Genomic DNA, 17,500 nt, shown 5'->3' with positions numbered 1-17,500 from the left:
ACCACAAAGATAAATTTCTCTGGTGTTTGAGATGCTGATTGCTTTCCCAGACTCTCGTCCAGTTTACATTCTATCTAAGCTTGAGATCGGCTGCTAACCCCTATCGTCTGTGTGAATGTGTGCAAGCGGTCCAGGCGTATTCCTTGTGTGATATTATTATATTAATGGTCGTAAAAAATCCCCAGACCGTAACATTTGTGTTATTTTTATTTTGTTTTGTTTTGATTGCTTGGTTTTGTTTTGTTTTGTTTTATGGGTTTTTAGTGGGTGGGTGGGGGGGGGGGGGCGGGGGGGGGGTTGTGTGTGAGTGTTTGTGTGTGTGTGTGTGAGTATATATGTGTGTGAGTATATATATATATATATATATATATATATATATATATATATATATATGTGTGTGTGTGTGTGTGTGTGTGTGTGTGTGTGTGTGTGTGTGCCCGCATATTGTTTCAAAACGATATTGTGTCGCGAAGGATCGTACCCGACGTGTATTTGCAGGTCTGATAACCCATATTGTTATGTGCTAACTGTTGTTATGGAAATTATACTCTCAGACCAACACAAAATAGTATTCATGTCCATTACAACGATGTTAAATCACGCCCACAATTGCGTCCGGTTAGAAGACCTGCAATTATATGCACGTAGATCGTACCCAATAAAGTGAGTTGGAAATTGAAATGATAAGAAATACGAACTTTCAGGGGTTTTTTTCAAGGCATGAAATGTGGTTTAATCTCCGCCATAGCGAATATAGATTAACTCACTCAATCCTAGAGACATTTGCTACTTTTCAAAATTGGAAAAAATGTATTAAAATGAGGTTCTACATAGATGGCTTTATTCAACTGCCATTAACATTAGCTTTGATACTACGCTTATAATTTGTCTCATAAAAATGTAATAACTAGGCATGGGGAAAAAGTAACCCCGGGTATACTACGGATATAGTCGGTGTTAGGGTCGAGTAAGTTGACCTCCGAGTTGCATACTTGCGGCTGAGAATTCAATTTCTAGCACCTAGTTCAGCCCGACACAATAACCGCTTTGAGATTATGTTTTATATTATCCTGTGTTTTGTTATTACCCCCGAAATGGCCATTAGGAGGTTTGGCAGGGTAAACAACCTCCGGCTATCCAGATTGTAGGAAACCAATGAAAACAAATGGCAGAATAAACAAGGGAGAAAAAAAAAGAAAATTAGAAAACTTTAACAAAGAATATTCTAAAATGGATGTGTGTACTTCTAGTTTGAACAATGCTTTCTGGGATAAGTAAGTTTATATCAAACTTGTTGAGGAATATGAAGAGAAGATAGTGTGGGTTCTCTAACTAAAAAAAATAAACTTGTTTGTATGATAATCTTAATTGTGTATTCACTTTTTCGTCCTCTTCATTTTGATATTACCACCAAGGTGTTGATCATATTTTCCAAAATTGGCTAGCAATATCCAAAAGACAGTTTGAGCTTATCTATATGCAAAACAAACGAAAAAAAAACAAATTAAAAGAAAAACCGAAACAGTCGTAAAACAAATCAAAAGATTAATTAATATTCATTTTCAAAAGAGTAGGTGTTGATGATGAGAAAAATATAGCATTTGTTTGCAACAATATAAAGACTTGACAATGGAGTCAATAGAGAGGATGAACGGCTGACTGTGGACTCGGAGAACAAGAGGGATGAATAAGCTTGGAAAAGATTTGAGACTGAAAATTACTCGTAATGATTATAGTCCGTTTAACTTGTGGTCTATCTAGTCTCTGCAATTTGGAGGAGTCAGTTCAATTTTGGGACGAGTCAGTGAAACTTGGAGATGAGTCAGTGAAACTAGGAGATGAGTCAGTGAAACTAGGAGATGAGTCAGTGAAACTAGGAGATGAGTCAGTGAAACTTGGAGATGAGTCAGTGAAACTAGGAGATGAGTCAGTGAAACTGGGAGATGAGTCAGTGAAACTAGGAGATGAGTCAATGGAACTTGGAGATGAGTCAGTGGAACTAGGAGATGAGTCAGTGAAACTTGGAGATGAGTCAGTGAAACTTGGAGATGAGTCGGTGAATCTTGGAGACGAGTCAGTGAAACTTGGAGATGAGTCAGTGAAACTAGGAGATGAATCAGTGAAACTTGGAGATGAGTCAGTGAAACTTGGAGATGTGTCAGTGGAACTTGGAGATGAGTCAGTGAAACTGGGAGATGAGTCAGTGTAACTTGGAGACGAGTCAGTGGAATTTAGAGACAAGTCAGTGGAATTTAGAGACAAGTCAGTGAAACTTGGAGATGAGTCAGTGGAACTAGGAGATGAGTCAGTGGAACTTGGAGACGAGTCAGTGGAATTTAGAGACAAGTCAGTGGAATTTAGAGACAAGTCAGTGAATCTTGGAGATGAGTCAGTGAATCTTGGAGATGAGTCAGTGAATCTTGGAGATGAGTCAGTGAAACTTGGAGATGAGTCAGTGAAACTTGGAGATGAGTCGGTGAATCTTGGAGACGAGTCAGTGAAACTTGGAGATGAGTCAGTGAAACTTAGGAACGAGTCAGTGAAACTTGGAGATGAGTCAGTGAAACTTGGAGATGAGTCAGTGAAACTTGGAGACGAGTCAGTGAAACTTGGAGATGAGTCAGTGAAACTTAGGAACGAGTCAGTGAAACTTGGAGATGAGTCAGTGAAACTTGGAGATGAGTCAGTGAAACTTGGAGACGAGTCAGTGAAACTTGGAGATGAGTCAGTAAATCTTGGAGATGAGTCAGTGAATCTTGGAGATGAGTCAGTGAAACTTGGAGATGAGTCAGTGAAACTTGGAGATGAGTCAGTGAATCTTGGAGACGAGTCAGTGAAACTTGGAGATGAGTCAGTGAAACTTAGGAACGAGTCAGTGAAACTTGGAGATGAGTCAGTGAAACTTGGAGATGAGTCAGTGAAACTTGGAGATGAGTCAGTGGAACTTGGAGATGAGTCAGTGAAACTTAGGAACGAGTCAGTGGAACTTGGAGACGAGTCAGTAAAACTTGGAGACGAGTCAGTGAAACTTGGAGATGAGTCAGTGAAACTTGGAGATGAGTCAGTGAAACTTGGAGATGAGTCAGTGAAACTTGGAGATGAGTCAGTGGAACTTGGAGATGAGTCAGTGAAACTTAGGAACGAGTCAGTGAAACTTGGAGATGAGTCAGTGAAACTTGGAGATGAGTCAGTGAAACTTGGAGATGAGTCAGTGAACTTGGAGATGAGTCAGTGAAACTTAGGAGCGAGTCAGTGGAACTTGGAGACGAGTCAGTGAAATTTGGAGACAAGTCAGTGAAACTTGGAGATGAGTCAGTGAAACTTGGAAATGAGTCAGTGAAACTTGGAGATGAGTCAGTGAAACTTGGAGATGAGTCAGTGAAACTTGGAGATGAGTCAGTGGAACTTGGAGATGAGTCAGTGGAACTTGGAGATGAGTCAGTGGAACTTGGAGATGAGTCAGTGAAACTTTGGAACGAGTCATTGTAACTTGAGAACGGGTCATTGAAACTTGGAGACGAGTCGGTGTAACTTGGAGACGAGTCAGTGAATCTTGGAGACGAGTCAATGGAACTTGGAGGAGTCAGTGGAACTTGGAGATGAGTCAGTGGAACTTGGAGATGAGTCAGTGGAACTTGGAGATGAGTCGGTGGAACTTGGAGACGAGTCGGTGGAACTTGGAGACGAGTCAATGGAACTTGGAGGAGTCAGTGGAACTTGGAGATGAGTCAGTGGAACTTGGAGATGAGTCAGTGGAACTTGGAGATGAGTCAGTGAAACTTGGAGACGAGTCGGTGGAACTTGGAGACGAGTCAATGGAACTTGGAGGAGTCAGTGGAACTTGGAGATGAGTCAGTGGAACTTGGAGAAGAGTCAGTGGAACTTGGAGATGAGTCAGTGAAACTTGGAGATGAGTCAGTGAAACTTGGAGATGAGTCAGTGAAACTTGGAGATGAGTCAGTGGAACTAGGAGATGAGTCAGTGGAACTTGGAGACGAGGCAGTGAATCTTGGAGACGAGTCAGTGAATCTTGGAGACGAGTCAGTGAATCTTGGAGACGAGTCAGTGAATCTTGGAGACGAGTCAGTGAATCTTGGAGACGTCAGTGAAACATGAAGACGAGTCAGTGAATCTTGGAGACGAGTCAGTGAAACTTGGAGACGAGTCATTGGATATTGGAGACGAGTCAGTGAAACTTGGAGACGAGTCAGTGAATTTTGGAGACGAGTCAGTGAAACTTGGAGACTAGTCAATGGAACTTCGGGCTAAGTCAGTGCAGATACAAGTAAGTACAATATGGGACGAGCCATCGTAACTTTGGAAACAGTCAGTGCATATTGGAGACGAGTTAACGTTGCTTGGGGACGAGTGGGTGCAACTTGGGGACGCGTCAGTGTAACTTGTTGGGAACGAATCAGTGTAACTTTTGGACGAGTCAGTGAAATGTGTTGACGAGTTTGTGAAATTTGGGGACTAGTCATTGTTATTTGTGGACGAGTCAGTGGAGATTTCAGACGAGCAAGTGCAATAGGCGACGAGTCATTGTAACCTTGTAAACAATCAGTGCACATTGGAGACGAGTTAGTGTTACTTGGGGACGACTCAGTAGTATTCGGGTTTGGGTCAGTGTGACTTGGGGACCAGTCAGTGTAACTTGGATGACAAGTAAGTGCAGATACGACACGAGTTAGTGTTACTTGGGGACGACTCAGTAGTATTCGGGTTCGGGTCAGTGTGACTTGGGGACCAGTCAGTGTAACTTGGATGACAAGTCAGTGCAGATACGACACAAGTTAGTGTTACTTGGTGACAAGTAAGTACAATAGAGGACGAGCCATTGTAACTTTGTAAACAGTCAGTGCACATAGGAGACGAGTCAACGTTGCTTGAGGACGAGTGGGTGCAACTTGAGGACGAGTCAGTATAACTTGAGGACGAGTCAGTGTAACTGGAGGACGAGTCAGTGTACCTTGGAGACGAGTCAGTGCAACTTGAGGACGAGTCAGTGAACCTTGGGGACGAGGCAGTGTGCATGGGGAGCGAGTCAATGAAACTGTGGACGAGTCAGTAAAATGTGTTGACGAGTCTGTGAAATTTGGGGACTAGTCATTGCGACTTGTGGACGAATCAGTGCAGATATTTGAGACGAGCAAGTGCAATAGCCGACGAGTCATTGTGACTTTGGAAACAGTCAGTGCACATTGGAGACGAGTTAGTTTTACTTGTGGACGAGTCAGTATTACTTGGGAACGCGTCAGTGTAACTTGGAGACGAGTAAGTACAATAGGCGACGAGTCATTGCAATTTTGGAAACAGTCAGTGCACGAGTCGGTGTTATTTGTGGACGAGTTAGTGTTTCTTGGGGACGAGTCAATGAAATTTGTGGACGAGACATTGTAATTGAAGATGAGTCCGTTTAACTTGGGGACGAGTCAGTGGAACTTCGGGCAGAGTCGAGACGAGCAAGTGCAATAGGCGACGAGTCATTGAAACTTTGGAAACAGTCAGTGCACATTAGAGACGAATAAGTGTTATTTGTGGACGAGTCAGTGTAACTTGTGGACGAGTCAGTGTTACTTTGGGACGGGTCAGTGTAACTTGGGGACGAGTCAGTGTAACTTGGGGATGAGGCAGTGTAACTTGGGGACGAGGCAGTGTAACTTTGGGACGAGGCAGTGTAACTTGGGGACGAGTCAGTGTTTTCTATGGACGAGTCAGTGTAACTTGGGGACAAGTCAGCAGAACTTGGAGACGAGTTAGTGTTACTTGTGGACGAGTCAGTGTAACTTGGGGACGAGTCAGTGTAACTTGGGGACCAGTCAGTGTAACTTGGGGACGAGGCAGTGTAACTTGGGGACGAGTCAGTGTAACTTTGGGACGAGTCAGTGTAACTTGGGAACAAGTCAGTGTAACTTGGGGACGAGTCAGTGTAACTTTGGGACGAGAATGTAACTTGGGGATGAGTCAGTGTAACTTGGGGACGAGTCAGTGTAACTTTGGGACGAGTCAGTGTTACTTCGGGACGAGGCAGTGTAACTTTGGGACGAGGCAGTGTAACTTGGGGATGAGTCAGTGTAACTTGAGGACGAGGCAGTGTAACTTTGGGACGAGGCAGTGTTACTTGGGGATGAGTCAGTGTAACCTGAGGACGAGGCAGTGTAACTTTGGGACGAGGCAGTGTAACTTATGGATGAGTCAGTGTAACTTGGGGACGAGTCAGTGTAACTTTGGGACGAGTCAGTGTAACTTGGGGACGAGTCGGTGTAACTTTGGGACGTCAGTGTAACGGGGACGAGTCGGTGTAACTTTGGGACGAGTCAGTGTAACTTGGGGACGAGTCAGTGTAACTTGGGAACAAGTCAGTGTAACTTGGGGACGAGTCAGTGTAACTTTGGGACGAGAATGTAACTTGGGGATGAGTCAGTGTAACTTGGGGACGAGTCAGTGTAACTTTGGACGAGTCAGTGTTACTTCGGGACGAGGCAGTGTAACTTTGGGACGAGGCAGTGTAACTTGGGGATGAGTCAGTGTAACTGAGACGAGGCAGTGTAACTTTGGGACGAGGCAGTGTTACTTGGGGATGAGTCAGTGTAACTTGAGGACGAGGCAGTGTAACTTTGGGACGAGGCAGTGTAACTTATGGATGAGTCAGTGTAACTTGGGGACGAGTCAGTGTAACTTTGGGACGAGTCAGTGTAACTTGGGGACGAGTCGGTGTAACTTTGGGACGTCAGTGTAACGGGGACGAGTCGGTGTAACTTTGGGACGAGTCAGTGTAACTTGGGGACGAGTCAGTGTAACTTTGGGACGAGTCAGTGTAACTTGGAGACGAGTCAGAGTAACTTGTGTTACTTGTGGACGAGTCAGTGTAACTTGGGGACGAGTCAGTGTAACTTTGGACGAGTCAGTGTAACTTGGGACGAGTCAGTGTAACTTGGGGATGAGACAGTGTAACTTGTGGACGAGTCAGTGTAACTTGGGGACGAGTCAGTGTAACTTGAGGACGAGTCAGTGAAACTTGGGACGAGTCAGTGTAACTTGGGACGAGTCAGTGTAACTTGGGGACGAGTCAGTGTAACTTGGGACGAGTCGGTGTAACTTTGGGACGAGTCAGTGAACTTGGAGACGAGTCAGTGCAACTTGAGGACGAGTCAATGTAACTTGGGGACGAGTCAATGTAACTTGGGGACGAGTCAGTGTAACTTGTGGACGAGTCAGTGTAACTTGTGGACGAGTCAGTGTAACTTGGGGACGAGTCAGTGTAACTTGTGGACGAGTCAGTGTAACTTGTGGACGAGTCAGTGTAACTTGGGGACGAGCCAGTGGAACCTCGGGCTAAGCCAGTGCAGATACGACACGAGTCAGTGTTACTTGGGGACAAGTAAGTACAATATGGGACGAGCCATTGTAATTTTGGAAACAGACACTGCACATTGGAGACGAGTCAACTTTGCTTGGTGACGAGTGGGTGCAACTTGAGGACGCGTCAGTGTAACTTGGGGACGAGTCAGTTTAACTTGGGGACGAGTCAGTGTAACTTGGGGACGAGTCAGTGTAACTTGGGGACGATTGAATGTAACTTAGGGACGAGTCAGTGTTATTTGGAGACATGTTAGAGTAACTCGGTGACGAGTTAGTGTAACTTGGGGACGAGTCGGTATTATTTGTGGACGAGTCAGTGTAACTTGAGGACGAGTCAGTGTAACTTGGGGACGAGTCAATGTAACATGGGGACGAGTCAATGTAACTTGGGGACGAGTCAGTGTAACTTGGGGACGAGTCAGTGTAACTTTTGGACGAGTCAATGTAACTTGGGGACGAGTCATTGTAACTTGGGGATGAGTCAGTGTAACTTGAGGATGAGTCAGTGTAACTTGGGGATGAGTCAGTGTAACTTGGGGATGAGTCAGTGCTATGATTCAATGTAACTTGTGGACGAGTCGGTGTAACTTGGGGACGAGTCAGTGTTATGAGTCAGTGTAACTTGGGGACGAGTCAATGTAACTTGGGGATGAGTCAGTGTAACTTGGTGACGAGTCAGTGTAACTTGTAGACGAGTCAGTGTAACTTGGGGACGAGACAGTGTAACTTGTGGACGAGTCAGTGTAACTTGAGGACGAGTCAGTGTAACTTGGGGTGAGTCAGTATTACTTGGGAACGCGTCAGTGTAACTCGGGGACGAGTCAGTGTAACTTGGGGACGAGTAAGTACAATAGGCGACGAGTCATTGCAATTTTGGAAACAGTCAGTGCACATTAGAGACGAATTAGTGTTATTTATGGACGAGGCAGTGTAACTTGGGTATGAGTCAGTGTAACTTTGGGACGAGTCAGTGTAAGTCGGGGACGAGTCAGTGTAACTTGGGGACGAGTCATTGTAACTTGGGGATGAGTCAGTGTAACTTGAGGATGAGTCAGTGTAACTTGGGGACGAGTCAGTGTAACTTGGGGACCAGTCAGTGTAACTTGGGGACGAGGCATTGTAACTTGGGGACGAGTCAGTGTAACTTTGGGACGAGTCAGTGTAACTTGGGGACGAGTCAGTGTAACTTGGGGACGAGTCAGTGTAACTTTGGGACGAGAATGTAACTTGGGGATGAGTCAGTGTAACTTGGGTACGAGTCAGTGTAACTTTGGGACGAGTCAGTGTTACTTCGGGACGAGGCATTGTAACTTTGGGACGAGGCAGTGTAACTTGGGGATGAGTCAGTGTAACTTGAGGACGAGGCAGTGTAACTTTGGGACGAGGCCGTGTTACTTGGGGATGAGTCAGTGTAACTTGAGGACCAGGCAGTGTAACTTTGGGACGAGGCAGTGTAACTTAGGGATTAGTCAGTGTAACTTGGGAACGAGTCAGTGTAACTTTGGGACGAGTCAGTGTAACTTGGGGACGAGTCGGTGTAACTTTGGGACGTCAGCGTAACGGGGACGAGTCGGTGTAACTTTGGGACGAGTCAGTGTAACTTGGGGACGAGTCAGTGTAACTTTGGGACGAGTCAGTGTAACTTGGAGACGAGTCAGAGTAACTTGTGTTACTTGTGGACGAGTCAGTGTAACTTGGGGACGAGTCAGTGTAACTTTTGGACGAGTCAGTGTAACTTGGGGACGAGTCAGTGTAACTTTTGGACGAGACAATGTAACTTGGGGACGAGTCAGTGTAACTTTGGGACGAGTCAGTGTAACTTGGAGACGAGTCAGAGTAACTTGTGTTACTTGTGGACGAGTCAGTGTAACTTGGGGACGAGTCAGTGTAACTTTTGGACGAGTCAGTGTAACTTGGGGACGAGTCAGTGTAACTTTTGGACGAGACAGTGTAACTTGGGGACGAGTCAGTGTAACCATGGGGATGAGACAGTGTAACTTGTGGACGAGTCAGTGTAACTTGGGGACGAGTCAGTGTGAGGACGAGTCAGTAAAACTTGGGGACGAGTCAGTGTAACTTGGGGACGAGTCAGTGTAACTTGGGGACGAGTCAGTGTAACTTGGGGACGATTCGGTGTAACTTTGGGACGAGTCAGTGGAACTTGGAGACGAGTCAGTGCAATTTGAGGACGAGTCAATGTAACTTGGGGACGAGTCAATGTAACTTGGGGACGAGTCAGTGTAACTTGTGGACGAGTCAGTGTAACTCTTAGACGAGTCAGTGTAACTTGGGGACGAGTCAGTGTAACTTGTGGACGAGTCAGTGTAACTTGGGGACGAGCCAGTGGAACCTCGGACTAAGCCAGCGCAGATACGACACGAGTCAGTGTTACTTGGGGACAAGTAAGTACAATATGGGACGAGCCATTGTAATTTTGGAAACATACACTGCACATTGGAGACGAGTCAACTTTACTTGGTGACGAGTGGGTGCAACTTGGGGACGCGTCAGTGTAACTTGGGGACGAGTCAGTTTAACTTGGGGACGAGTCAGTGTAACTTAGGGACGATTGAATCTAACTTAGGGACGAGTCAGTGTTATTTGGAGACATGTTAGAGTAACTCGGGGACGAGTTAGTGTAACTTGGGGACGAGTCAGTATTATTTGTGGACGAGTCAGTGTAACTTGAGGACGAGTCAGTGTAACTTGGGAACGAGTCAGTGTAACTTGTGGACGAGTCAATGTAACTTGGGGACGAGTCATTGTAACTTGGGGATGAGTCAGTGTAACTTGAGGATGAGTCAGTGTAACTTGGGGATGAGTCAGTGCTATGAGTCAATGTAACTTGTGGACGAGTCGGTGTAACTTGGGGACGAGTCAGTGTTATGAGTCAGTGTAACTTGGGGACGAGACAATGTAACTTGGGGATGAGTCAGTGTAACTTGGTGACGAGTCAGTGTAACTTGTAGACGCTCAGTGTAACTTGGGGACGAGACAGTGTAACTTGGGGATGAGTCAGTATTACTTGGGAACGCGTCAGTGTAACTCGGGGACGAGTCAGTGTAACTAGGGGACGAGTAAGTACAATAGGCGACGAGTCATTGCAATTTTGGAAACAGTCAGTGCACATTAGAGACGAATTAGTGTTATTTATGGACGAGGCAGTGTAACTTGGGTATGAGTCAGTGTAACTTTGGGACGAGTCAGTGTAACTTTGGGACGAGGCAGTGTAACTTGGGGATGAGTCAGTGTAACTTGGGGACGAGTCAGTGTAATTTGTGGACAAGTCAGTGTAACTTGTGGACGAGTCAGTGTAACTTATGGACGAGTCAGTGTAACTTGGGGACGAGTCATTGTAACTTGGGGATGAGTCAGTGTAACTTGGGAGTCAGTGTAACTTGAGGACGAGTCAGTGTAAGTCGGGGACGAGTCAGTGTAACTTGGTGACGAGTCATTGTAACTTGGGGATGAGTCAGTGTAACTTGAGGATGAGTCAGTGTAACTTGGGGACGAGTCAGTGTAACTTGTGGACGAGTCATTGTAACTTGAGGATGAGTCAGTGTAACTTGGGGATGAGTCAGTGTAACTTGGGGATGAGTCCGTGTAACTTGGGGATGAGTCAGTGCTATGAGTCAATGTAACTTGTGGACGAGTCGGTGTAACTTGGGGACGAGTCAGTGTAACTTGGGGATGAGTCAGTGTAACTTGGGGACGAGTCAGTGTAACTTTGGGACGAGTCAGTGTAACTTGGAGACGAGTCGGTGTAACTTTGGGACGAGTCAGTGTAACTTGGGGACGAGTCGGTGTAACTTTGGGACGAGTCAGTGTAACTTGGGGACGAGTCAGTGTAACTTTGGGACGAGTCAGTGTAACTTGGAGACGAGTCAGAGTAACTTGTGTTACTTGTGGACGAGTCAGTGTAACTTGGGGACGAGTCAGTGTAACTTTGGGACGAGTCAGTGTAACTTGGGGACGAGTCAGTGTAACTTGGGGATGAGACAGTGTAACTTTGGGACGAGTCAGTGTAACTTGGGGACGAGTCAGTGTAACTTGGGGATGAGACAGTGTAACTTGTGGACGAGTCAGTGTAACTTGGGGACGAGTCAGTGTAACTTGAGGACGAGTCAGTGAAACTTGGGGACGAGTCAGTGTAACTTGGGGACGAGTCAGTGTAACTTGGGGACGAGTCAGTGTAACTTGGGGACGAGTCGGTGTAACTTTGGGACGAGTCAGTGGAACTTGGAGACGAGTCAGTGCAACTTGAGGACGAGTCAATGTAACTTAAGGGACGAGTCAATGTAACTTGGGGACGAGTCAGTGTAACTTGTGGACGAGTCAGTGTAACTTGTAGACGAGTCAGTGTAATTTGGGGACGAGTCAGTGTAACTTGTGGACGAGTCAGTGTAACTTGTGGACGAGTCAGTGTAACTTGGGGACGAGCCAGTGGAACCTCGGGCTAAGCCAGTGCAGATACGACACGAGTCAGTGTTACTTGGGGACAAGTAAGTACAATATGGGACGAGCCATTGTAATTTTGGAAACAGACACTGCACATTGGAGACGAGTCAACTTTGCTTGGGGACGAGTGGGTGCAACTTGGGGACGCGTCAGTGTAACTTGGGGACGAGTCAGTTTAACTTGGGACGAGTCAGTGTAACTTGGGGACGAGTCAGTGTAACTTGGGGACGATTGAATGTAACTTAGGGACGAGTCAGTGTTATTTGGAGACATGTTAGAGTAACTCGGGGACGAGTTAGTGTAACTTGGGGACGAGTCAGTATTATTTGTGGACGAGTCAGTGTAACATGAGGACGAGTCAGTGTAACTTGGGGACGAGTCAATGTAACTTGGGGACGAGTCAGTGTAACTTGTGGACGAGTCAGTGTAACTTGTGGACGAGTCATTGTAACTTGTGGACGAGTCAATGTAACTTGGGGACGAGTCAATGTAACTTGAGGACGAGTCAATGTAACTTGGGGACGAGTCAATGTAACATGGGGACGAGTCAGTGTAACTTGGGGACGAGTCAGTGTAACTTGTGGACGAGTCAATGTAACTTGGGGACGAGTCATTGTAACTTGGGGATGAGTCAGTGTAACTTGAGGATGAGTCAGTGTAACTTGGGGATGAGTCAGTGTAACTTGGGGATTGTGGTGGGTTGAGTGTTATTTTTGTGGGATCGAGTCCAACCGATAGCTCAATGGTCTGGATTCGAACTAGTATGCGCGCTATGGCTCTCGTTACCCTGCATCACTCAACCTATATCACAAACGGCTCAGGTTTAATCTAGGGGTGATTAATAATTGCCTTAGGGTCCCTTATAACTTAATTGTATTAATAACAAGTGAGTCAAGACAATAGTAACGCCCAATGCAATAATAACAATTCTATACATAAAGTTTAATTTGGTTGTTACAGGAAATGATAGAAAGAATAAGTATTTATTTAATATCAGAAGAATAGCTCTAATTGAATGGATCTAATTTATTATTTATTTATCTATTGTTTTATTATCGATTCATTTATGATTGATCGAGTAAGTTAGTTTTTAATCACTTGTGTCCGTGGAAAATACATTTGAAAATGGTATAAGCCCGTTTGGCTTATCTTTATCCCGCCGGCTTGCTTGACTGAGGCAAATGTATCAGCTGAGTTCAGGTTGGCGCCTGCTTTGCAGAGTTTTCTGGACATCACAACAGTGTGTTGTAGTTAGGCTGACATCAGGGGTTTACCGCTGTTCAAGAACTGGGATGCAGGGATTCGGCACAACTGGGTGCTCCAACGACACGGAAAAGGACCAGGACCTTCAATTTAAGAGTTGCAACAACAAGGTCTTAGAACCAATCGAGTTTGTCTTTCGCCACCGAATCGTCCTTGAGCCATCATAATAGCCTTTATTTGCCGACAAAGGCAAGGAGAAGCAGTAACTCCATGATAATGGTAGTTAGTATATGTTTTAAACATCAACTGGCAGTCTAGCTATCTTACATGATGAGAATTTAACAGGGTTGTGTCCCTGGTATTTCTTTCTTTATTTTTATTAATTATAATTGAGGTTATGATGTGTGGCCGGCGATTGGCGGTGGGGTACAGACATTCAAGCAATATACATATTGAATATAAATGAAATAATAACATAGATCATCAACAACTGTTAACTATAAAATAAGATACATATAGATATAGTTTTGTACATGTATTCCAACTTACGAACACCCATGGAATAGCACAATTAAAATATATACACGAACTATAATATTAATAATAGATAGATTAAATTGAATTCACAGTAATATCTCGTTCCACTTTGAATGTTAACCAATAATTCATTTTACCTCCAGCCGAGGGATGACAAACTTTTTTAAGTTTGAAATTGGAGGGATAGCTTTTCTTCTTAGCGTGTGTGTGATTAAACTCAGAGAATACTTTGAGTTTTGTGAAATGAGTTATGGGGAATAGCCAATCAGAAGAAGGTTCCTGTTTTAGATAGCCAATTATATCCAGATGCTTTGGTAAGAAAAAATAACGGAGAATTACCGGAGAGACTAGACCTTAAATGTAATTTGAGCTACTCTTGAACGAGACAAGACCTCGGGGCATACGCACGTTGGCGTCTTGTTTGGAGAAGGTAATTAGCAGGAGGCATGAATACAATGGGCAGACAATTTGAACAGGTAAATAAGCCTTAAGCTGAAAGTGAGTGTTCCGTTATACAATGGAAATGTTTCCCACCTAACGACCAGAATTTCCGTTAGACGGATTTGGAACTTTATTGGAGAAAGGCTGTCCATGTTTTGATTATCTTACTTGAGGTGTTAATCTGCCTTAGCAAATATATATGTCTCGTCCACTAGGTTTGAAGTGGTTTTGAACGAGACGATGACGAATGATAAAGAAATCATGCAGTGAAAGAAAATCGCTCGTCACAGGGATGAGTCAGTGCTATGAGTCAATGTAACTTGTGGACGAGTCGGTGTAAGTTGGGGACGAGTCAGTGTTATGAGTCAGTGTAACTTGGAGACGAGTCAATGTAACTTGGGGATGAGTCAGTGTAACTTGGGGACGAGTCAGTGTAACTTGTAGACGAGTCAGTGTAACTTGGGGACGAGACAGTGTAACTTGTGGACGAGTCAGTGTAACTTGAGGACGAGTCAGTGTAACTTGGGGATGAGTCAGTATTACTTGGGAACGCGTCAGTGTAACTCGGGGACGAGTCAGTGTAACTTGGGGACGAGTAAGTACAATAGGCGACGAGTCATTGCAATTTTGGAAACAGTCAGTGCACATTAGAGACGAATTAGTGTTATTTGTGGACGAGACAGTGTAACTTGGGGATGAGTCAGTGTAACTTTGGGACGAGTCAGTGTAACTTTGGGACGAGGCAGTGTAACTTGGGGATGAGTCAGTGTAACTTGGGGACGAGTCAGTGTAACTTGTGGACGAGTCAGTGTAACTTGTGGACGAGTCAGTGTAACTTGTGGACGAGTCAGTGTAACTTGGGGACGAGTCATTGTAACTTGGGGACGAGTCATTGTAACTTGGGGATGAGTCAGTGTAACTTGGGGATGAGTCAGTGTAAGTTGGGGACGTCAGTGTAAGTCGGGGACGAGTCAGCGTAACTTGGGGACGAGTCATTGTAACTTGGGGATGAGTCAGTGTAACTTGGGGATGTCAGTGTAACTTGAGGATGAGTCAGTTTAACTTGGGGACGAGTCAGTGGAACTTGTGGACGAGTCATTGTAACTTGAGGATGAGTCAGTGTAACTTGGGGATGAGTCAGTGTAACTTGGGGATGAGTCAGTGTAACTTGGGGATGAGTCAGTGTAACTTGGGGATGAGTCAGTGCTATGAATCAATGTAACTTGTGGACGAGTCGGTGTAACTTGGGGACGAGTCAGTGTTATGAGTCAGTGTAACTTGGGGACGAGTCAGTGTAACTTTGGGACGAGGCAGTGTAACTTAGGGATGAGTCAGTGTAACTTGAGGACGAGTCAGTGTAAGTTGGGGACGTCAGTGTAAGTGGGGGACGAGTCAGTGTAACTTGGGGATGAGTCAGTGTAACTTGGGGACGAGTCAGTGTAACTTGGAGACGAGTCACTGTAACATGTGGACGAGTCAGTGTAACTTGGGGACGAGTCAGTGAAACTTGGAGACGAGTCAGTGTAACTTGGGGATGAGTCAGTGAAACTTGGGGACGAGTCAGTGTAACTTTGGGAGGAGTCAGTGTAACTTGGGGACGCGTCAGTGTAACTTGGGGACGAGTCGGTGTAACTTGTGGACGAGTCAGTGTTACTTGGGGATGAGTCAGTGTAACTTGGGGACGAGTCAGTGTAACTTGGGGACGAGTCAGTGTAACTTACTTGGGGACGAGTCGGTGTAACTTGTGGACGAGTCAGTGTTACTTGGGGATGAGTCAGTGTAACTTGGGGACACGTCAGCAGAACTTGGAGACGAGTTAGTGTTACTTGTGGACGTACCAGTGTGACTTGGGGACAAGTCAGTGTTACGAGTCAGTGTAACTTTGGGACGAGTCAGTGTTATGAGTCAGTGTAACTTTGGGACGACTCAGTGTAACTTTGGGACGACTCAGTGTAACTTTGGGACGACTCAGTGTAACTTTGGGACGACTCAGTGTAACTTTGGGACGACTCAGTGTAACTTGGGACGACTCAGTGTGACTTGGGAACAAGGCAGTGTAACTTTGGGAACAGTCAGTGCAAATTAATAGGAAACACGTTAGTGCAACTTAAATACATGCGATGCCAGTACGGATTATATGCGAAACGCCACTTATGTACATGGCAATTTTCAAACAGTTGGCAGAGAAATTGACATTCTTATCTATCCAGTAATTATCATTAAAGCTTTTTTTTACCTTTTCTTATTCTTATTTTTATTTTTTTTTTGTTTCTTAATTTATTTCTTTTTTTATGACTCAGTATCAGTCATAGCGCATAATATATTGTTCAGTCTTGTACTTGTAAAATAGCACATAAGGACTCCACCTGCAGTTTCTATTTGATTTCTATCTTTCAACGGCTGCTGTTCTTGTCTGACCCCCACATCATCCACCCTACATTGACAGCACCCCCCCCCCCCCACCCCCACCCCATCCCATTCTACATTGGATGTCTCTAATTCCTAAGTTAAAAAGAACAAAAAAAAAACCTTAACAGCCTCCTACAGATGACGTTTAGCTTGCACCGTATCTTGTTGTCCCGAAGAGCTCATGCCATTACATAATCATTGCCAGATTGCCTCTTTAGGACGACTTCTGTGTTATCCCATTCCTTCTTTTGAACTTCTCTGCCTCATGTATTAGTTCTAGCTATGTGAGATCTATTTGAATAGTTCTGATAACTTTTATATTTCTAGAACCAGACACACTGATGATATGGTTACTCATCGCCTCAGTTTGGCAAGACGTCGTGGTGTTGAGTGAATGCGTTTGTTCCTTAATTCAGTCCCTTGATCGGGGATAGAGAAACAATCACAAAGGCCTCACTCGTGTAGGTCTGCTATCTCATAGTTGTGGTTTATTGTTGTTGTCTTATTGGGTTTTGTTGTTTGTTTGTTTGTTTTTGGTTTATTTGATTGTTTTGTTTGTTTTTTAAAGTTGTGAAGTAATTTTAAGTTTTAACAATAATAAAAATAATAATAATAATAATAATAATAATAATAATAATAATAATAATAATAATAATAATAATAATAATAATAAGTTTTATAAATCGTAGAAGTCATCAAGACATTTGAACTATTGTTTCCCTGTGAGCTGTCCAGCTTTAAATGTTTTCTGTAGTAGAAGTCCCAGGTTTGAGAGTTTTTATCGAGATAGGAGTCATTTTAATCGATCGATATTTGAAGAATGAGTTTCTGACCAAAATTTTAAATACGTGTTGTTTTTTGTTTTTGTTTTGTTTTGTTTTGTTTTCCCCCCACAGAATACGTCAGCATTGTCCTCAATAAAACGTACACACTTAAGTCTCATATTATCTTTATCTGCTAAGAGATTACATTTTGAGAAACTAAATCATTCCGACATGATACCGTTTTGAGATGATTGGTCATAAATGACATTTTGCAAGCGCATGCAAAATCTCTCCGGTCACAAACACACACACACGTTTTTTCCACG

Source organism: Berghia stephanieae, chromosome 12 (assembly GCF_034508935.2).
Source record: "Berghia stephanieae isolate SIO BIC M18660-M18661 chromosome 12, UCSD_Bste_1.3, whole genome shotgun sequence".
Classification (NCBI taxonomy): Eukaryota; Metazoa; Mollusca; class Gastropoda; order Nudibranchia; family Aeolidiidae; genus Berghia; species Berghia stephanieae.
The sequence above is the reverse complement of the archived record's forward strand: the minus strand, read 5'-3'. Positions refer to the sequence as shown.